Source organism: Phocoena phocoena, chromosome 20 (assembly GCF_963924675.1).
Source record: "Phocoena phocoena chromosome 20, mPhoPho1.1, whole genome shotgun sequence".
NCBI classification, from domain to species: domain Eukaryota; kingdom Metazoa; phylum Chordata; class Mammalia; order Artiodactyla; family Phocoenidae; genus Phocoena; species Phocoena phocoena.
In genome coordinates this window covers 9,538,129-9,560,989 of record NC_089238.1, presented here as the reverse complement: position 1 = coordinate 9,560,989, position 22,861 = coordinate 9,538,129, and the positions used below count along the sequence as shown (strand labels likewise).

At 46.1% G+C, this 22,861-nt stretch overlaps 1 protein-coding gene and 1 pseudogene across 1 annotated transcript in view; one reads left to right on the top strand and one right to left on the bottom strand.

The window, feature by feature from the left end:
- The window catches only part of LOC136140207 (optic atrophy 3 protein), a 35,321-nt gene that overhangs the window by 2,744 nt on the left and 9,716 nt on the right, over positions 1-22,861 (bottom strand). The gene's annotated exons all lie outside the window — the stretch shown is intronic.
- Positions 16,185-16,454, top strand: LOC136140811 (barrier-to-autointegration factor pseudogene; annotated as a pseudogene).

The following is a 22,861-nucleotide window of genomic DNA, read 5'->3' as shown; positions in this document are numbered from 1 at the left end:
GAGGTCCCAGCATCAGGTCATCCTGAGGTCCATGTGGGGCTCTGCCACCTACTGTGTGGGTAATGACAGTTCATTTTGAGGCTCCTCTGTAAAGGGGAGATGATGACCATACACCAGCCCTGCTGCCTCTTAACACCACACTCCCTTCCACTGTTCTGGTCCAGGCTCTGTCTCAGCTCTGACCAATGTCCCCTTCTTGACCTCCCTGTTCAGGGACCCTCCATCCCTCCCATCAGTCTGTGTATTCCTTTCAAAGCGCCTATCACAACTGGGAATGATCCAGTCAGTTGTTTGTACTCCGTCTCCGCACTGGGCTGTGAGCCCCACGAGGGTGGGACCGGGGCTGTCACAGTCATGACTGTGTCCCTAGCACTGTCCAGAACCAGGCCAGGCACACAGATGATGCCCAGTACATCTCGTTGACTGCGTCAATGGGTCCCCGCGCCAGCTTCCTCCCCATCTGCCAGCCCCGGCCTCACCCGCTGCAACTGTTCTCTATGGAGTAATCAGGAGCTGGTTAAAAGACAGCAAAACCCCCCAAAACTACCATTCTTTTCACTAACAAAAGTAACGCACTGCATGAAAATCAAGTACGCAAACTATAAAATTAAAAGCCAGGAATTCCCTGGCGGTCCAGTGGTTAGGACTCTGCACTTTCACTGCTGAGGGCGTGGGTTCAATCCCTGGTCGGGGAGCTAAGATCCCGCATGCCACCTGGTCCTGATCCCTCAAACATACCTCTAAATCTTGCCCTAATAGGCCTCTTTGCCTCCTAGCGTCCTCTCCTTGACATCTGATTAATAAGCATACGTTGCTCATCTCTATTTCTGAGTTTTCCAATTGGAAATTTGCTTGTATTTATACAGCTATTTCCTGTTGGTCCCCCGGCCCCACCATAAAAGATGAGCACTTCTTCCCCATGCAGCCTGTCTTTCCCTGGACCCTGCGCTCCCCATTCCTACAAGTGGTTAGTATATTTCTTATTCTTGTATTTACACTCTTTTCACCATCTCCCTCAGCTCCCAACACGGTCAGGGAGGAAACGAGCAGCCCCTCTTCCCCTCTCCACCCTCCACATCTCCCTAGGCCAGACCATCCTTTCCCATGATCAGGATTTAACATACAGGCTGTTCGGTGGCTGTAATACGGCCCCTTGTCCTCTGCGCATCAGCCAAGTCAGAAAAACGAAAATAAATGGCACATACAAGGTGACAGTCGTGGAAACGCTGTTCAGTGGGATGTGTGACTAAACTAGAAAGGAGCCCCTGTGCTGGGCTGTGTTAGGGCGGGGCCGCCTGGAGGAAGCACCTGGGCGCCTTGATGCGTCCTCAGGATCAAGGGCAGACAGCTTCTCTACCCTTACCCCACAGAGCACATGACGGTTTGCTCTCAGCTGGACGGTGATTTTCTAGGATGACGTGATCTTCCCTCGCATGACAGTTCTCAAACTGCAGATCCTGTCCCGTGAGTCCCTATCTAATGAGATCAATGTGGTGGCACAAACCAGCATTAAAAATATAATCAAGAATATAATCGTTAGGGAACCGCTGACTGAAACCGCCAGCCCCGGCCAGGCACGATGATAACCACTTGCACGAGTTGTCTCGCAACAGGAGGTTCTGATAAAGAATGAGGTGCCGGGCTTCCCTGGTGGCGCGGTGGTTGAGAGTCCGCCTGCCGATGCAGGGGACGCGGGTTCGTGCCCCGGTCCGGGAGGATCCCACATGCCGCGGAGCGGCTGGGCCCGTGAGCCATGGCCGCTGAGCCTGCGCGTCCGGAGCCTGTGCTCCGCAACGGGAGAGGCCACGGCAGTGAGAGGCCCGCTTGCCGCAAAAAAAAAAAAAAAAAAAGAATGAGGTGCTGCCACCGAAAACTAACTGGGAGAATTCAGGAGGGGCTGAAAGGAGGGAGGACACGCCAGCCCACAGTATGTCTTCTACAACTAACCCAGGAGGGGTCAAAAGGAAGAGGGAGGACACAATATGTCCCACCAACCTCCCAGAATCCTCCTCACTGAAATCCATCTTGGCTGAGAGATGCGTGCCACCAGGAAGGACCCTGAGTCAGAGTGATTAGCCAGAGACAACCCGGAAACTAACCCCATCACCATATAACCTGAGACTGCGAGCCATGTGGCGGAGCAGCTCTCCCGGGTTCCCTTACCCTGCCGCTCTCCGCCCAGGCACCCCTCCCCAATAAAGCCTTTTGCTTTGTCAGCACATGTGTCTCCTCGGACAATTCATTTCCAAATGTTAGACAAGAGCCCACTCTCAGGCCCTGGAAGGGGTCCCCCTTCCTGCAACATAACAGAAAATATTCGATGGACTTTGAGGGCATTACGCTAAGTGAAGTAAGTCAGAGAAAGACAAATACCATATGATCTCACTTATATGTGGAATTTAAAAAACAACAACAGGGACTTCCCTGGTGGCTCAGTGGTTAAGAATCCGCCTGCCAATGCAGGGCTCGAGCCCTGATCCAGGAAGATCCCACATGCCGCGGAGCAACTAAGCCTGTGTGCCACAACTACTGAGCCCGTGAGCCACAACTACTGAAGCTCCCGTGTCTAGAGCCCGTGCTCCGCAACAAGAGAAGCCACCGCAATGAGAAGCCCGCGCACCGCAACAAAGAGTAGCCCCTGCTCACCACAACTAGAGAAAGCCCGCACGCAACAACGAAGACCCAACGCAGCCAAAAATAAATAAGTAAATAAATAAATTTATAAAAACAACAACAAGCCAAGCTCACAGATACAACAACAACAAAAAGAAAATTAAACATCAACGCCAATCTTAAGCACTCAAGGAAAGTACCGTTTCACAAAACTTTTGGTCTCGTTTTGTATGTGACTGTATGAATATGTGTGTGACTGGAACATGGTCAAAAGGTTGAAAGCCACTGTCCTAAGTTTTGGTTGGAATTCCACTGAGTCTACACATCATTTTCAGGACAGTGACATCTTCCCAGCATTGAGTCTTTCAATCCACGAATGTGGTATCTCTCCCCACGTAGCCTCTCATTTTCTCTGCAAGTCTTACACCTCTTTGGTTTTACTTATTACTAGGTAATGATATTTTTTGCCGTTATTCTTCATGGTATTTTTTTTTTTTTTTTTTTTTTTGGCTGTGCCACCGGTTTGCAGGATCTTAGTTCCCCCACCAGGGATCGAACCCGTGCCCCCTGCAAAGTGCAGAGTCCTAACCACTGGACCGCCAGGGAATTCCCTGTCATGGTATTTTAAATTTCATTTTCAATTTGGTTGGGGCTGGTATATAGAAATACAATTGAGTTATGTAAATAACTTTCTTTCCAGTGACCTCCCTAAATCCATTCTTTTTTTTCCTTTTTAGTGAAATATAACGTATACAAAGTATACAAATGTTAATTGTAGAGCTGGATAATTTTTTAATATGTAGGCATCACATAGATCAAGATCTAGAACATTCCCACACTCCAAATGGCTCCCACTTTCAAGCCCTCTTCCAGTCAGTACCCCTAATGTCACTATTCTGACCTCTTATGATAGATGATATGTTCTCTTTAAATCCTATTCTGTCTTCTTCGTCATAGATCATTCGTTCTCTTTCTGGTCTGACTTCTTTTGTTCAGCAGTATGTCTGTGAGATCCACTGTGTTGCCATGTGGTTCAGTTCATCCACTGTATAGATGGACCAGTTCATTCATCCATACCCCACTGAGGGCCATTTAGGGAGCCTAGAGTAGAAAGCTTTCCCAGGAGTGAAACTGCTGAATCACAGGGCATTGCATCACCCAGACAATCGCAATAAACATCTTAACGAGTTTTTCTGTTGTTGGGAACAAGTTGATCCTAAAATTTACAGGAAATGCAGAGGTCCTAAGAATAGAAAAGTTTAAAGAAGAACAAAGTTTGAAGATTTACACTATCAGATTTCAAGACAAAGTAATTAAGATCGTATTGGTACGAGGATGGACAAATAGAAGACTGGGAAAGAACAGACTGTCCAAAACTAGACCCACACATATCTGATTGCTTTTCAAATGCTAGACCAACCTTGTAGTCTTGGAATAAATCCCACTGGGTCATAATTTATTATCTTTCTTATGTAATGCTGGATTCTAGTTGCTAATATTTTTGTTTAGGATATCTGAATCCATGTTCAGAAGAGATCTTGGCCTAAAATTTTCCTTTCTTGTAATGACTTTGTTAGGTTGTTGTATCAGTATTCTACTGGACTCATAAAATGAATAAGGAAGTGTTCCACTTCCTCTATTATTTAGAAGAATTTGGGTAATGACATTATTTCTTTCTTAAATGTTTGGAAGAATTTACCAGTGAAGCCGTCTGAGCCTGTGGTTTTCTTTATGGGAAGGTTTTAAATTATAGATTCAATGTCTCTAACAGATATAGGGCTATCCAGATTCTCTATTTTTTCTTGTGTCAATATTGTTAATTGTGTTTTTCAAGGAAATGGTCCATTTCCTCTACATTGCCAAATTTTTTGGCCGAAATTGATCATAATATCCTCTTGTTATCCTAGAATTAGGATGAATTAATGAATTAATGTGTCGTTTTTTCATCCCTTTTAATGGAAATTTGTGTTTTTCCCCTTGAGTAGTATTAATCTTTTCAAAGAACCATCTTTTGACTTTGTTGATTTCCTCTACTAAATGCCTGCTAACTCCTAGTTGTTCTTCAAGGTGCATCTCAGGGATTTCCTTCTTCAGGACTAGGTCAGATGACTACTCTGGGCATCCTCGGCTCCCTGGGCTCCGACATCCCAACCCTGATCAATCTTGGGTGTCACTGGTGACAGATCTGTCTACCCCACTGGATCATGCGCTCTGCAAGGGCTGGGCCCAGGCCAGTTCTGCTCTCCCTTCCATCTCACACCTAAATTCACCTCTGCCTGGGATACCATTCCCCCACTCCTCTTTTCCCACTGTGCCCCAATTCATCTTTTAGGTCTCACCTGGAGTGTCCCTTCCTCCAGGAAGCCCTCTCTGATACCTAGGCTGCGTCAGACACGTCCTCTAGGTTCCCAAAGCTCCCTGGGCTTCCTTCATCATGCTGCTGTTTATTCTAGGTTGAATTTTTAAAAAAGAATATGGAGGCAGAACTCCTTGCTTCTAAAATGGACATAGAAATATGTTTCACCCAGCCTTGTTTGACCTTTCACCAAAAAGGCTGGTTTCACTGTTTTTAATATCCTTGAGGCCTCTGGCCTCTCCCTGCTTCAAGGGAACTCTTTCATCATTGCCTGGAGGCTAGACTGTAGCTCCTTAAGGGCAGGTTCCCAGAAATGCCCAGCCCAGCACCTGGCATGGAGAAGGCACTCGGGGCATGTTTAACGAGTGGATGAACGGCTCATCTTTCCTTCAGGTTTCCTCAAATTTACCGTATTTAGTCACGATAAGCACCCACATTTTGTCAAAACGTCGTCTGTTTCGAAGTTTATATCTTAACTGAAGTTTGAGGTTTACTCTATCTCTGAGGAGTCGAGAATGCTGCTCCTTCCAAGGGGGAGAGAATTTAACAGGTTGCTTTAGCCAAGGAAAAGGCAGGACTCACCGAACCTGTTTATCTGCCCTTAGCCACCCTGCTGAAACTTCTAACCTCATACCACGTGGCACACTGCTACCTTCACTTCTACTTTTTTTTGAAGTATGTCAATTACAATTTTGTGTTAGTTTCAGGTGGACAGCACAGTGATAGATTATACTCCATTATAGTTTATTACATGATAATGTGTATAATTCCCTGTGCTATACAGTACATCCTTGTTGCTTACCTATTTTATATATAGTTTGTATCTGTTAATTCCATACCCCTAATTTGTCCCTTCCCACTTCCCTCTCCCCTTTGGTAACCACAGTTTGTTTTCTATATCTGTGTGTCTGTTTCTGCTTTGCATATACATTCGTTTGTATTACTTTTTAGATTCTGCATATAGGTGATATCTATTGTATTTATCTTTCTGACTTATTTCAGTAAGCATAATATTCTCTAGGTTCATCCATGGAGCTGCAAATGGCACTACTTCATTATTTTTCATGGCCAGGTAATATTCCATTATACATATATATACACACACATACATATATATCTCACATCTTTTTAATCCAGCTGAGGTAGGAGATAGATGAGGCCCCAGGCTGAACAGCTCCAAGCATCTCCTGCTGATCCTTTGAGATAAGATACCATGATGAGTATTGGGCCTTGCCTGGGTAAACGCCAAAGCCACTACATTCTTCTCATGCTTGTGGTGAAGGGGATTTCCCGGCCTGACACAGGCACAGAGAAGGTCCTCAGTCTAGGGGAGGGAAAATGGGAGGGAGGAGGCACCAGCTCAGGATTTGTCCTGCCAGCCTCCCAGAAACCTTCACACTGGAATCCACCTTCACTGAGAGATGCGCATGCACACCGGGAAGGATGCTGAGTCAGACCAAATATGGACACAGGCGAGATGATTGGTCAGAGGCAACCCGGAAGACTGCCCCAATAATTAAGCAACTTAAATCCTTCCTGTTGGCACGCAGCTCACTCCAAGTTCGCCCGTGTGTTCTTCCACACGTACTTTGCTTGTATTAAATGCTTTATCTGTTTCACAATCTCGGTCTCTTTGCTGAATTCCTTCTTCAAAGAAGACAAGGACTGAGGTCCCTCTTCTTCCCAGAAGAATCACAACCGTCTGTTGATGGGCACTTGGGTTGCTTCCACTTGTCTTGGCTATTGTAAATAGTGCTGCTATGAACACTGGAGTGCATGTATCTTTCCAAATTAGTGTTTTCGTTTTCTCCAGATATGTGCCTAGGAGTAGAATTGCTGGATCATTTATAGCTCTATTTTTAATTTTTTAAGGAACTTTCATACTGTTTTATTCCCACAACAGTGTAAAAGTGTTCCCTTTTCTCCACATCATCTCCAATACTTGTTATTTATAGATTTTTTAATGATAGCCATTCTGGGGACTTCCCTGGTGGCGCAGTGGTTAAGAACCCGCCTGCCAATGCAGGGGACATGGGTTAGATCCCTGGTCTGTGAAGATCTCACGTGCTGTGGAGCAACTAAGCCTGTGCACCACAACTACTGAGCCTGCGCTCTAGAGCCCACGAGCCACAACTACTGAGCCCGTGTGCTACAACTACGGAAGCCCGCGCGCCTAGAGCTTGTGCTTTGCAACAAGAGAAGCCACGGCAATGAGGAGCACGTGCACTGCAATGATGAGCAGCCCTTGCTTGTAGCAACTAGAGAAAGCCCGTGCACAGCAACGAAAGACCAATGCAGCCAAACATAAATAAATAAAATAAATTTATATATAAAAAAATGATAGCCATTCTGACAGGTGATACTTCATTGTGGTTCTGATTTGCATTTCTCTAATAATTACTGATGCTGAGCATCTTTTCATGTGCCTGTTAACCATTTGTATGCCTTCTTTGGAAAAATGTATATTCAAGCCTTCTGCCCATTTTTTGATTGGATCGGGCTTTTTTTAAAAAAATATTGAGTTGTATGAGCCATTTATATATTTTGGATATTAACCCCTTGTCGGTTGCATTGTTTGCAAATACCTTCTCCCATTCCATAGGTTGTCTTTTGGTTTTGTCAGTGTTTTCTTTTGCTGAGCAAAAGCTTTTAAGTTTAATTAGACCCCATTTATTTACTTTTGCCTTTAGTTTATTTTTTAAAAATTTCTTTGTTTTATTTATTTATTTATTTATGGCTGCGTTGGCTCTTCATTGCCGTGCGTGGGCTTTCTCTAGTTGTGGCGAGCGGGGGTTACTCTTCGTTGCGGTGCGTGGGCTTCTTATTGCGGTGGCCTCTCTTGTTGCAGAGCACGGGCTCTAGGAGTGTAGGCTTCAGTAGTTGTGGCATGCAGGCTCAGCAGTTGTGGTTCATGGGCTCTAGAGCACAGGCTCAGTAGTTATGGCACATGGGCTTAGTTGCTCCACAGCTCGTGGGATCTTCCTGGGCCAGGGATTGAACCCGTGTCCCCTGCATTGGCAGGTGGATTCTTAACCACTGCACCACCAGGGAAGTCCTACTTTTGCTTTTATTTCTTTTGCCTTAGGAGACTGGTCCAAGAAAATGTTGTTATGATTTATATCAAAGAGTGTTTCTTCTAGGAGTTTTATGGTTTCAGGTGTTACACTTAGGTCTTGAAACCATTTTGAATTTATTTTTGTATATGGTGTGAGGAAATGTTCTAATCTGACTGTTCTACATGTGGCTGTCCAGTTTTCCCAGCACCACTTGTTGAAGAGACTGTTTTGCTCTCCATTGTATATTCTTGCCTCCTTTGTCTTCAATTAATTGACCGTAGGTGCGTGGCTCTGCTACCTTCACTTCTGCCTGTGCACTTGAGGAGACACTGAGTCCAAGTTGGGCCATTTGGCGGCGGGCAAGGGAGTATTCTTCTCTAAGCCTTCATTCATCTTCAAAATAAGGACCCTCCCTCCTACAGGATAGTACTGCTGAAAAGACTAAATGAGTTCATGCAAAAACTTTTCACTCAGGGCCAGGCTTAACAAACGGCAGCACGGCCTGTGGAGTCATACAGACCTGGACTCAAATCTTGGCTCTGTCACTTCCTGGATATGCAAGCTGTACCTCAGTTTCCCCATCAGTCAACTGGGGATACCCAACTGGCAGGACTGGGAGAATGGCAATGAAAGACTAAAAGAGAAATTGCTCAATTTAATAAATGTTAAATGTTAGCATCCTCTTCCTGACTCCTGTGCAGAGTTTTATTCCTGGAAATGTGTCCTACCCAGTGGTCTGAGCTCTATGCCCTAGGGCTACATAGAATAGTTTTCAGCCTCCTCACTGGTCTCTGTATCTCCAGTCTCATTCCCTTTGATCCATCCTCCATACCACAGAGTATCCCAACTCAGATATCCTTTCCTCCCTGAGCCCCAGGCTCCTGGGCAACCCCGCCCTAGCTTTTTTTTTTTCTTCTTTTTTTTTTTTTGCGGTACGCGGGCCTCTCACTGTTGCGGCCTCTCCTGTAGCGGAGCACAGGCTCCGGACGCGCAGGCTCAGCGGCCATGGTTCACGGGCCCAGCCGCTCCGCGGCATGTGGGATCTTCCCGGACTGGAGCACGAACCCGTGTCCCCTGCATCGGCAGGCGGACCCTCAACCACTGCGCCACCAGGGATGCCCCCCACCCTAGCTCTGACCACTCTGGGCCATCGCTGTGTGGTGACAAGTCTATCCCCCCAACTGGACTATGAGCCCCATGAAGGCAGGATCTGGGCTGAGCTGGTCGCTGCAGTGTCCCCAGCCCTGGATGGGGCAGAGAACAGGTACTCAGTGACAGGGCTGATCTGTGGAAGTCCCTGGGAGGGAGCCGTGAACCCCTGGCGTGGCTCCCTCTCACCTGGCTTTACGCATCACCGCACTCAAACATTCATCATCTGCCTTATTGTGATGTTCACTTTACTGTGGGGTTTGCTTTATGTGGTGGCCTCGGAACAGAACTGGCCATATTTCTGAGGTCTGTGTATATTGTGAAAGTGTTTTCCTGCACATGGGAAGGCATTTGGCTGGAATGTATCTGTTTCCTCAGGAAACTGTGCTCCTAAGACAAGGACAAGGGCCGGCGGGGGTTGTGCGGGGGAGAGAGGCCAGGCGCCTCGGGAGTTTAAGGACATGAGACAGGACCAAGGGCCTCTCCCCCAATACTGGAAACACACCTTCATGCACACAATGGCTGCTTCCTTGTAAAATAAAGGGAACGTGTTCCTAACATGGGCCATCATTCAAATGTGAGCAGTGAGTCATCCTAACTACACTACCTATTATATACCTACTACTTAGGTAGCCTGGGATGATGAAAGGGCTGTGACAGAGATGCTAAATACTGAACTGCTAAATGCGTCAGCTATGGAGAGGGGAGTGTTTTAAAACATGGGAGGGGGAGAATAAAAGCACTAAAACCTTACCTTCCATAATAAGAAGTCAACAGGTAATAAAAAATGGGGAAACAGGGACTTCCCTGGTGGTCCAGTGGTTAAGACTCCACGCTTCCACTGCAGGCGGCGTGGGTTTGAGCCCTGGTCAGGGAACTAAGATCCTGCATGCCATGCAGCGTGGCCAAAAAAATAAAATAAAATTTAAAAATGGGGAAACAATCTTTAGAAATATGGTGGTAAATACCAAAAAACAGCTAAAACATTTAAACTGTTTACCTGTGGCGAATAGGAATTGAAGTGGAAAAGGTTCAGTTTTCTTCTTCTTATCATAAATCATAGATATATTTGACTTTAAACTAAGTACTCATACTCCTTTGACAATGTTAGTAATTAATGTAATTTTTAAAACACAAATACATTTAGAAGACTTGTCCAAGCCAAATATTCCACCCAAAAGCCACAGAATAGACATTCTTCTCAAGTGCACATGGAATGTTCTCTGGTATAGATTATAAGTTAGGCCACAAAACAAGCCTTAACAAATTTAAGAAGACTGAAATCATGTCAAGCATCTTTTCTGACCCCACTGATATGAAGCTAGAAATCAATTATAAGAAAACTGGAAAATTCACAAATACGTGGACATTAAACACCATGTATTGCACAGCCAATGGGTCAATGAAGAGATCAGAAGAGAAATTTTTAAAAATAGTATGAGATGAATGAAAATGAAATAACAACATACCAAACCTCATGGGATGCGGCAAAAGCAGTTCTAAGAGGGAAGTTCATCATGATAAACACCTACCTCAAGAAACAAAAAAAATCTCAAATAAACAATCTAACTTCCAGAAAAAGGACAAATGAAGCCCAAAGTTAGTAGAAGGAAGGAAATAACAAAGATCAGAGTAGAAATAAATCAAATAGAAACTAAAAAGACAATATAAAAGGTCAATGAAACCAAGAGCTGGTTCTTTGAAAATATAAACAAAATTGATAAACCTTTAGCTAGACTCACCAACAACAAAAAAAGAGAGAGGAATCAAATAAAATCAGAAATGAAGGAGGAGGGGCTTCCCTGGTGGCACTGTAGTTAAGAATCCACCTGCCAATGCAGGAGACAGGGGTTTGAGCCCTGGTCCAGGAAGATCCCACATGCCACGGAGCAGCTAGGCCCATGCGCCACAACTACTGAGCCTGCGATCTAGAGCTCATGAGCCACAACTACTGGAGCCTGTGTGCCTAGAGCCCATGTTCTGCAATAAGAGGAGCCACCGCAATGAGAAGCCGCAACAAAGAGTAGCCCCTGCTCACCACAACTAGAGAAAGCCCGCGCAAAGCAACAAAGACACAATGCAGCCAAAAATAAATAAATAAATTTATTTTAAAAAAGAGTTAGTGCTGGGATTCAGGGGTTCCAAGGCTGGAGGCCCAGCGACACTCCCTGTACAAGCCTCAGTTTCCTCCTTTATAAAAAGGTTTAATAATAATCCTTACTCATAGGGTGTGTGACATCCATCAAGAAGGTTTCCACACAGGGCATCCATTGTCATTGTTATAATTAGCCCTGGGCTGGGGCTGCTGAATCTCAAAATTGAAAAGCTGTCACCTGGTGTGGTACAGGGGAGCTGACAGAAAATACAGTGGGGTGTGCTCCTCCAGGCCTGGGAGAGGAGGTCACCGTTAGCAATGCCCAGCAGGTCCTCTTTCCTCCTGCGAATGCCAAGACCACAGGATTGGAGACACGCCAGGCCTGGAATCAATCTCCACATCCTCCGTGAACCCCCTTTTCCCTCACTGCAGAATGACTGGTAAAAACAGCCCCCAAGAAGAAGGGACGGTTCTTCCTACAGTAGATTTCCAATTAATACATGGAGAAGGAAAGAGGGAAAGAGAAAATCAACACTGGACAAATACCACAATAATAACTGTTGCAGATAAGATCCACAGATGATGCTAAAATTAGTGGGCATATAAAGCAGAAACTAACACACCATTGTAAAGCAATTATACTCCAATAAAGACGTTAATAAAATAAAATCAGTGGGCAGAAGTTTGAGGAGCAACAGCCTATCTGTATAGTCTCAAAATGTCTTCCCCAAGAGATTTATTTCATTTTATGTTTTATTGAGGTATAATTAACATACAGCATTACATTAGTTTCAGGTGTACAACCTAATGATTTGGTATTTGTATACATTTCAAAATTAGATGAACTGCAAAGGGAAAGATACTAAGTTTATATTGGACAAACTTAGCAGACACCACCTCGACCACGTGACCAAGGTCAATATGACCACAAATCAGACAGGCTGATATCATGAACCCCCTGATGTGGTGCACGGAGAAGCACACAACATTGGTTCTGCGGTATGTTTGCCAACAATGTGGAACTTCTTTCCAATCATGAGAAAGCATCAGACAAACTCAGACCAAAGGACAGCCTACAAAATTAACCAGTTTTCTTCAAAAGGGTCAAGGTCAGGCTTCCCTGGTGGCGCAGTGGTTAGGAGTCCGCGGGCCAATGCAGGGGACACGGGTTCAAGCCCTGGTCTGGGAAGATCCCACATGCTGCGGAGCAACTAAGCCCGTGCGCCACAACTACTGAAGCCCGCGTGGCTAGAGCCCGTGCTCTGCAGCAAGAGAAGCCCGCGCACCGCAACAAAGAGTAGTCCCCACTCACCGCAGCTAAAGAAAGCCCGCACGCAGCAATGAAGTCCCAACGCAGCCAAAAATAAATAAAGAAATTTATTTTAAAAAAAAAAGGGTCAAGGTCATGAAAGACAAAGACAGACCGAGAAACTATCATAGGTTAAAGGGGACTACAAAGACATGACAACTAATTCAGGATACAGGATGAGATCCTGGGACAGAATAGGGACTTTGGTGGAAGAACTGGTGAAATGCGAATGACGTGCGTGGTTATGTTACCAGCACTGCACTCACGTTCATTCCCTGGGTTTGCTCCCTGTACTGTGTTTACATAAGATGCTATCATGGAAGGAAGCTGAGGGAAAGGTCTACAGAAGCTCTGTACCATTTTTACAACTTTTCTGTAAATCTACACTGAGCTCAAAGTAAAAAGGTAAAAAAAAGAAATAGCCTCCAGGTGGCAAGACTGGGAGGAAACGGACCCTCGCGAACATTCGTGGCTGCCAGTGGAAATCTTCTGCACACCCCTGAGTCAGCAATTCTGCTTCTGGGGATGGATGAGGGATTTCAGTCACGCAGGTGTGAAAGGCGTGCCTGCCACGTTAGTCCTGCAGCATCGTTTATGACAACAATAAAAACGCCAGGAAAGACCCTACAGGACTATCTACGGTCTCATAAATTACAAGTTTTTCATGTGCTGATAGATAATTCTCTCCAGGATAACATGTAACATGGTCAGTGAAAAGCAGTGAGGACCAGCACAGTGTATACTGTTTGCTGTATTCATGGAAAAAAAAAGGGCGGGGGGGGGGGGGTGGGGGGGGGCGGGGCGCGTTGCATATCAGCATCTGCTTGGAAATGCATAGTTGTTTTTTGTTTTTTCTGGAAAATACTCAAGATAACAGTGGTTGCCTCTGTGGAGAACAGGGTGCCTGGGGAACAGAAGTAGAGGGAGAATTTCTCCTACATACTCTTGTGAACCTGAAACCATGTGAACTTAAAAACAAAACCAAAAATGAGACAGATAATTAAAATTTTTTTCCAAAAATTCAACAAATAATCCTGGACCCAGGATATGTGGTCAAACCTGTTTAGATGAAATACTCTGCTCTTCCCTCAAGCCCCACTAAGATGGCATTCAGGTAGGAAGAAGCCAGAAGCCACAAGAACAGAGGGAAGAGGGAGGGGTGGCCTGGAGGGGAGCAAGCCAGGGCAGGCCCAGAGGCCGGAAGCAGATGGCTGAGAGGCAACTGACAGAGCCAGCAAGAAGGAGACCTAGGCACCCATGGGTGGGTGTGTCGGGGGGGTGGGGGGACAGGGTGCAGGCAGCTGAACTAGGACAGACTAGGATGGCATGCACCAGTCCCTCTGAGAGCGGGGATAAGCTGAGGATATCCAGAACTCCTCCCCAACCTGACAGGAAGCTGCAGAGGGTGAACCAGGGGGACTCCAGGAACAGCCCAGGGGGCGGGCGGGCGCCATGCGGGAAACACGCCTGACCCTCTTGCCTGGGGCTGGTGGCCAATGCACAGAGGTCAAGAGCCAACCCCAGCAGCCCTAGGTGGAGTTGATGAGAGTGAAGTCACACCTTCCACTGAGGTACAGAAAGGGGCTCTGCTCAGCTGTGACCTTGGTAATCCAGGGAGAAGGGAAAGATCTAGGCCAAGGACATCCCCGTGGCTCCCAGGCCCCCTCTCCTCTCTTCAGGAACACAGAGACCCCTCCTCTCTCTCCCTCTAAAGCCCTGGTGAAGTGGGTATCTGCCCAGCAACCACTTCTCTTTTTCTGGAAACCTCCCCTGACTCTCCTTTGAGGAGGGCCCTCCCCTCAATGTTCCCTCATGTTGTTCAGGTAAAACCGATCCTACCCTCATGTTTAGATGCTGGCATTTAGCCCTGGGATTTTTCCTGGAATTTCAGGAACGAGGCCCTTTCCTTCTTCTGGTGTTGCTTAGTGAGTGGGCTGTGAACCTGGAGCTACTGAGGCCATCTGATCCCCAAAGGGTGAGACTACCTGAGAAAGAAAGACAGCACAGAGAAACACAGGGCCCAGGGATCGGACTGTGCCTTCCAGGAATTGTCTGAGTTCCTGAATCTAGCTGAGGCTGAAGCTATATACTTCCGGAGCTTTTATGCATCTGACCATTAGCTTAGAATTCTGTCACTTGTAAAGAGTTGAGGGAGGAGTTCAGAGTGAGGTCATCACCCCTTCTTGACAAATATTGAGAGACAGGAGTTTCAAGGAGCACTGAGGGAGAAATTCCTGGAAGAAGTGTGTACCCATGAATGTGTATATACAACAGGACGCCAACATCACAGAAAAGAGGCTAGATAGGTCTCCTGCACTGAACAGGTGTTACTTTTATAAGCAGAAATCAACTTTCTTTGAAAAATAATACAGCAAATTAATTCCTCGCTGTCCTTTTTTTTTTTTAAAGATAATATATTTAATCAAACCTTAATTTTTATTATTTATTTATTTTTTGCGGTACGCAGGCCTCTCACTGTTGTGGCCTCTCCCGTTGCGGAGCACAGGCTCCGGACGCGCAGGCTCAGCAGCCGTGGCTCACGGGCCCAGCCGCTCCGCGGCACGTGGGATCTTCCCGGACCGGGACACGAACCTGTGTCCCCTGCATCGGCAGGCGGACTCTCAACCACTGCGCCACCAGGGAAGCCCTGTTCTTGATTTCTTTTGTCATCATGACATATTGTCCCTGCTGCCTTCAGAATCAAGTCCAAATGTATTAACATGGCCCTGTGTGGTCTGTCCTTGGATGGCCATCCAGTCTCTCTTCTTGCCACTTTCAGCCCCACCGTCTACATTTCAGCCCCACCAGCCTCTTCTGATTCCCCTCGTTCACACCTTGACCCTTGCACATGCTGTTACCTGTGCCTCTGTCTTTCCACTTTGGCTCACTTCTCCTTGAGCTCTGCTATATCCCCTTCTCCCAAAAGCCCTCCCCAAACCCACAGACTGGCTAAGCTCCCCTCCAGGCTTTCCCAGCCCAGCACTGACCCACTGGCCTCTCTGGATCGTCTGGAGAAGGGCCTGTCTCCCCTCTGAATTGTGAGACCCATGAGGGCAGGGCTGTGTCCCCACCGCTGCTCAGCACAGGACCCAGCGCAGAGAAGATTCTGGGGAGTCCTGGATGCATGGATGAGACGGGGATGAATAAAACAAGGCAGGGACAGGGTTTGTTTCAGCCCTGTGTCCCCAGCACTCAGCACAGGTATAGAGAAGATACTCATAGGAGACATGTTGAAAGAATGAGACCAAAAATGAAAAGTCTGAGGTATAAAATCGTATCAGCTTGGTGATAAAAAGACGCTTTATTCAATCAGTGCTGTTGGGACAACTGGACAACTAGGAAAGAAAATAAGATGGATCCGGAGTGGGTTGAGGTATCGGTGGGAGAGTCGGGTGGCGGAAGAAGCTGTTACGGGGACTGGAGCTGTGGATTAAGCCTGAACAAGATGACAACTTCCCAGGACTTCCCTGGTGGTCCAGTGGTTAAGACTCCACGCTCCCAAGGCAGGGCACACGGGTTCGATCCTTGGTCAGGGAACTAAGAGCCCGTATGCTTTGTGGTATGGCCAAATAAAATAAAATTAAAAAAAAAAAGAATATTTAAAAGATGACAACTTCCCAAAAGCACTGAGATTTCGTGGCAGAGCCCATGGGGAAAAAGCCAGTGGGAAGCCTAGCCGGCGCTGGCAAAGTCCTGGGCAAGAAGCTGGAGGAAAGGGGCTTTGACAAGGCCCACGTGGTTCTTGGCTAGTTTCTGGTGCTAAAGAAAGATGAAGACCTCTTCCGGGAATGGCTGAAGGACACACGCGGCGCCAACGCCACGCAGTCCCGGGACTGCTTCGGGTGCCTGGGGGAGTGGTGCGATGCCTCCCCGTGATGCTCTCTGGGGAGCCCTGATCCCGAGCCCCAGCACTGAGTCTCCAGAGTTTGCAGCCAAGTGAGGACTCCTCCCCCATCCTCTCCAAGGGAAAACACTGCTGTGGTAGTGCAGACCTCCCGTGTACTCCAGGGTCTTTTGGGAGATCTCTCCCCTCATCATTTCAACTTTTTTGGAATTCTCAGCCTTGCATGCATCTCCCTTCTCCTTTCCCTGCCAAGTTTTGAGTCAGCTCTTTTTGGTAGAACGGTTACTGCCCTTGTAATGTTTTTGTTTTTGTTTTTGTTTTTGTTTTCGGTACGCGGGCCTCTCACTGTTGTGGCCTCTCCCGTTGCAGAGCACAGGCTCCGGACACGCAGGCTCAGCGGCCATGGCTCACGGGCCCAGCCGCTCCACGGCATGTGGAATCTTCCCAGACCGGGACACGAACCCATGTCCCCTGCATCGGCAGGCAGACTCCCAACCACTGCGCCACCAGGGAAGCCCCATCACCCCTTCTTGACAAATATTGAGAGACAGGAGTTTCAAGGAGCACTGAGGGGGAAATTCCTAGAAGTGTACACCCATGAATGTGTATATACAACAGCACGCCAACATCACAGAAAAGAGGCAAGATAGGTCTTCTGCACTGAACAGGTGTTACTTTTATAAGCAGAAATCAACTTTCTTTGAAAAATAATACAGCAAATTAATTCCTCGCTGTCCTTGATTTTTTTTTTAAAGATAATATATTTAATCAAACCTTAATTTTTATTTATTTATTTTTTTGCGGTATGCGGGCCTCTCACTGCTGTGGCCTCTCCTGTTGTGGAGCACAGGCTCCGGACGCCCAGGCTCAGTGGCCATGGCTCACAGGCCCAGCCACTCCGCGACATGTGGGATCTTCCCGGACCAGGACACGAACACGTGTCCCCTGCATCAGCAGGCGGACTCTCAACCACTGCGCCACCAGGGAAGCCCTGCTGGTTGTTTTTATACCTGGGGCAATGCATCACCAAGAAGGGAGAGGCGATTTGCCTTTCTTTTCATACTTCTCCCATAATTTCTTTTCTTGGGAGCAGAACCATCGGAAAGGGAGGGAGGGAAGGAAGGAAGGAAGGAAAGAAAGGAGGACGGAGGGAGGGAGGGAGGAAACCCAGCAGATTCCTCAGGCAAGTCAGGTGAAGCTAGAGCTCTGGAAAGGATTCCCTTAAAACTCTCCTTGCAGGAGTACGGGGAGTTGGGGTGGATTCACGTACAACAGCATGAAGGCTGCCTGCCAAGTGCCACATAGACTGGAATACTGAAGGCAGCATTCTTTGGGAGAGCATAACCCAGAAATAACCTAAACGTCCACCAACAGGGGCCTGGTACGATCACACTAAGTACCAAGTGCTATGAAAAAGAATGTGGGATGAATTTTCAAGGTTATGTAGTTAAAGAGGAAAACAATAGGGCACAAAGTGAGGTGAACAGCACACAACCTTTTCTGTGAGTTACACATATGCATGTTCTTGTATGCACAGAACACCTCTGGAGGGTATCTGGGGAGTGACCTGTGGTGGTTTCCTTTCTAACCTCTGACCTTCTACTCTTCCCATCACCCTCTGCCCCAGCCACACAGGCCTCCTCACTGTTCCTGGAACCCAGCAGGCATGCTCTAGCCTCAGGGCCTTTGCACTTACTGTACCTTATGCCTGAAACACTACTCTCCAAACATCCATACTTCCTCATTTTACTCAAGTCTCTGTAATCACCTCCTCAGAGAAGGCTTCCTAAACCCACTCTAATAGAGCGAATACCTTCTCCCATTACACCTAATGCTTCTTTCCTGCTTCCTTTTTCCCTTAGTACCACTTAACATGTAACATATTTACTTTCTTTTTTCTTTTTTTAAATAAATTTATTTATTTATTTTGGGCTGTGTTGGGTCTTCGTTGCTGTGTGTGGACTTTCTCTAGTTGCGGTGAGCAGGGGCTACTCTTCGTTGCAGTGTGCGGGCTTCTCATTGCAGTGGCTTCCCTTGTTGCGGAGCATGGGCTCTAGGCGTGCGAGCTTCAGCAGTTGTGGCTCGCGGGCTCAGTAGTTGTTGCTTGTGGGCTCTAGAGCACAGGCTCAGCAGTTGTGGCGCATGGGCTTAGTTGCTCCGAGGCATGTGGGATCTTCCTGGACCAGGGCTCGAACCCGTGTCCCCTGCATTGGCAGGCGGATTCTTAACCACTGCGCCACCAGGGAAGTCCATTTACTTTCTTATTTACTATCTGTCTCTTATCAGGAGAACTCAACTCTAAAGGGCAGCAGAGACATGGGTCTCTTTTTAAACAGCTGTATCCCCAGCGCTTGGCAAGTAGTAGGCATTTGATAAACCTTTCTTAATGAACAAAGAAAAGAAGGAAGACAGGCAGGCTGATAGGGATAAGAAGGTATGTACTTTTCATCGTATTTCCTCTCGTACCACCTGAATTTTTCTACCACACTCATTATTACTGACCATGATGGAACTAAATTGGAAATCATAACAGTGAGAAATCTAAAAAGGCCCCAATATTTGGAAACTAAACAACTCACTTCTAAATAACCCAGGGGTCAAAGAAGACATCACAAGAGAAACTAAAAAATATACAGAACTGAATGACAATAAAGACATAATGTGGGACTTCCCTGGTGGCACAGTGGTAAGAATCTGCCTGCCAATGCAGGAGACGTGGGTTTTAGCCCTGGTCCAGGAAGATCCCACATGCCGCGGAGCGACTAAGCCCGTGCGCCACAACTACTGAGCCCGCGTGCCACAACTACTGAAGCCCGTGTACCTAGAGCCCATGCTCCACAACGAGAAGCCACTGCCATGAGAAGCCCGCGCACTACAACAAAGAGTAGCCCCGCTCACAACAACTAGAGAAAGCCCGCACACAGCAACGAAGGCCCAACACAGCTAAAAATAAATAAATAAATAATTTTTAAGAAAAGACACAATGTGTCAAATTTTATGGAACACAACTAAAGTAGTGCTAGAGGGAAATTTATATTTAAGTGCTTATATTAAGAAAAGAAGAAAGACTGAAAAAGCAATAATCTAAGATTCTATCTAACTAAAAAAAGAGCAAGTTAAACACAAGGTAAATAGAAAAAAATAATAAGGATAAGAGTGGAAATCAATGAAATAGGAAACAGAAAAATAAAAGGAAAATAACACAGCTAAAAGGTGATTCTTTGAAACATACTTTGATAAACCACTAGCAGGATTAGTATTCAAGAATAAAGAAAAAAGCAAACATAAATTGTCACTATCAGGAATGACAGAGGAGACATCACTAGAGATGCTACAGATATTACAAGGATACCAAAGGAACACGATGCACAACTGTATCCCAATAAATTCAACAACTTATATGAAGTGACATATATCTTGAAAAACATAATTTATGGAAACTGACACAAGAAGGAACAGAAAATCTGAAGAGTCCTATAACTACTACAGAGATTGTATCAGTTATTAAAAATCTTCCCTTAAAAAAACTACCAGCCGGGCTTCCCTGGTGGCGCAGTGGTTGAGAGTCCGCCTGCCGATGCAGGGGACGTGGGTTCGTGACCCGGTCCGGGAGGATCCCACATGCCGCGGAGCGGCTGGGCCCGTGAGCCATGGCCGCTGAGCCTGCGCGTCCGGAGCCTGTGCTCCCCAACGGGAGAGGCCACAACAGTGAGAGGCCTGCATAACGCCAAAAAAAAAAAAAAAAAAAAACCCACAAAAAAAACTACAAGCCAAGCTGGACATTTACATCAAATATTTGAGGAATAAATAATTCCAATTTTACACAAAATCTTATAGAAAATAGAAAATGAGGGAACATTCTCCCAATTGTTTTATGAGGTCAGCCAAACCGTGATATTAAAACCTGAGGAAAAGCATTACGAGAAAAAAAATTACAGACTATATCACTCGTGACTACAGATACAAAAATCTTTTGGAAAATATTAGCAAATCAAAGTCAGCGTATATTAAAAGGATACTACGCCATGACCAAGTGGGGTTTATACAAGAATATAAGATTGGTTTAATATTCTTTAAGAAAAAAATCGATCATTTAAACTCATGATAGGTAGTAGAATTATGGTAGCCAACCTCCAAGATGGCCCCCAACAACCCCTGTCTCCTGGTACTTACACCTCTGTATAGTCCCTTCCCACAGTGTACCAGGGTTGGTCTGTACGATCAACACAATGTGATCAGAAGTGGTAGTATGTCAATTCCAAAATTACATTATAAAGACACTGCTTCTTCAGTCTCGGTCACTTTCACTTTTGGATTACTCTCTTTGAGGGAAGCCAGCTGCTAGGTCACGGGTAGCCCTAAGGAGAGGTCCATGTGGAAAGCAACTGAGTCAACAGCCAGTGAAGAACTGAGTTCTTCTACCAACAACTAGGTGAGTGAGTCACCTTGGAAGCAGATCCTCCAGTGCCAGGTGAGCCTTCATTTTGAGAGACTCTGAGCCAAAGCCACTCACTTGGCCACTCCTAAATGCCTAATTCTCAGGAACTGTGTGAGGTAACAAATGCTTATTTATTATCACACGAAAAAGTACTCAGTATTACCATTCCCCAGGAAAAAAGCAAATGAGTTGCCATTTTACACCGACTGTAATAGCTAAAATTAACCGTGAAAACATTAAATATTGGCAAGGATGCAGAGTAACTGGAACCACTTTGTAAAACTCGTTGCTAGTTTCTTGTAAGATTAAACACACCTTTACCATATAACTCAGAAATTTTACTCCGATGTACTGAACCAAGAGAAATAAAAGCATATGTCTACATAAAGACTTGTACAAGAGGGCTTCCCTGGTGGCGCAGCGGTTGAGAGTCCGCCTGCCGATGCAGGGGACGCGGGTTCGTGCCCCGGTCCGGGAGGATCCCACATGCCGCGGAGCGGCTGGGCCCGTGAGCCATGGCCGCTGAGCCTGCGCGTCCGGAGCCTGTGCTCCGCAACGGGAGAGGCCACGGCAGTGAGAGGCCCACTTGCCGCAAAAAAAAAAAAAAAAAAAGACTTGTACAAGAGTGTTCACAGCAGTTTTACTCGTAATAACCAAAAAAACTGGAAACCCAAATGATTAAGAGAATGGATAAACAAAGTGTAGGATATTCATATATGTATTGGAATAAAAGAAATGAACCACTGATACATGCAGCAACAAGGAAATATCTCAAAAGCATCTTGTGAACAAAAGCTAGACATAAGGTTCATACTGCATGATTCCATTTATACGAAGTTTAACAACAGGTAAAACTAATCTATAGTGAGAGAAGTCATACAGGATGACAGAACGGGAAAGGAAGGAACTTCTCCCAGGGTGATGGAAATGTTTTATATCTTGAGTGTTGGTTATACGGGCATATGCATTTGTTAATACTCATTAAACTACAGATCTTTATTAAACTTTAGTATTATACTGTATAGATACGGTACTTCAATAAATAACACGCAAAAAATCAAATATTAACAACTAAATGTAAGAGGAGGAGCTTGGGAGCCAGTAGGTTTGATTTCTTGTTCAGTGTTGCCTCAGGGAACTTCCTGGTCTCTGGGCTATTTCCCCACTCATACAACCAGGACGATCATATAAACTCCCTGATAAGGTGGTTCATATATTTTGTTGAGATCACAGAAAGCATAATAAATAAAAACTATTGTCATCAGTTACGAAATTACTATTCAGAGTAAACACAGCTTCGAGCCAGTCCCTGTGCTGGCTGCCCTTTCCTGGATGGGTTCCAGCCAGTTGAAAGCTGGCCCCAACAGTGCTCCAGGTGTTAACAGACTTGCGCTGCTACAAGCAGGGCGGGAGCCTCCTCTGGTGAACCTGCTCCCATCCTCCATGACTGCCCAGAGACAGCAGTGATGAGCAGCCCACCAGTCACCAGAGGAAACATGATTGGTTCTGTCTCTCAGTGCGGGAATCCCATCTCCCGCACTCTGGGTCCAAAGGATTTCGCAGGGATTAACCCAATCCTTCAGACTGACCAATCAGAGCACTGCATTCCCGGCCCATAGTGACTGGCTCGGGGATGGGGATGTGACCCAAGCTGGACCACTGAGATTCACCCTGGGAAGAAGGACCTCTCTGTGCCCTGGAGTCACTACACAGGTAACTAATACTTTCAAATGTGAGCTCCATGAGAGGAGCGTCTTTTGTGTTGTTAGTCATACCTCCTAGGATAGTTCCTAGCAGACAGCAGGCACTAAATTAAGATTTGTTGAATGAGTCAATTATACAGCTGCTTAATGGACTGAAGCAAGTCCTTGTCCCAGAAAATAATCCCACTTCTACTCCCTGCCCATATCTGGAGACTCTGTACAACTTAACTTAGTACAGAAGGCATCTGTGGGGATTTAAGAGGCACAAGGGTATAGATGATCTTATCTGCAAAGTGGA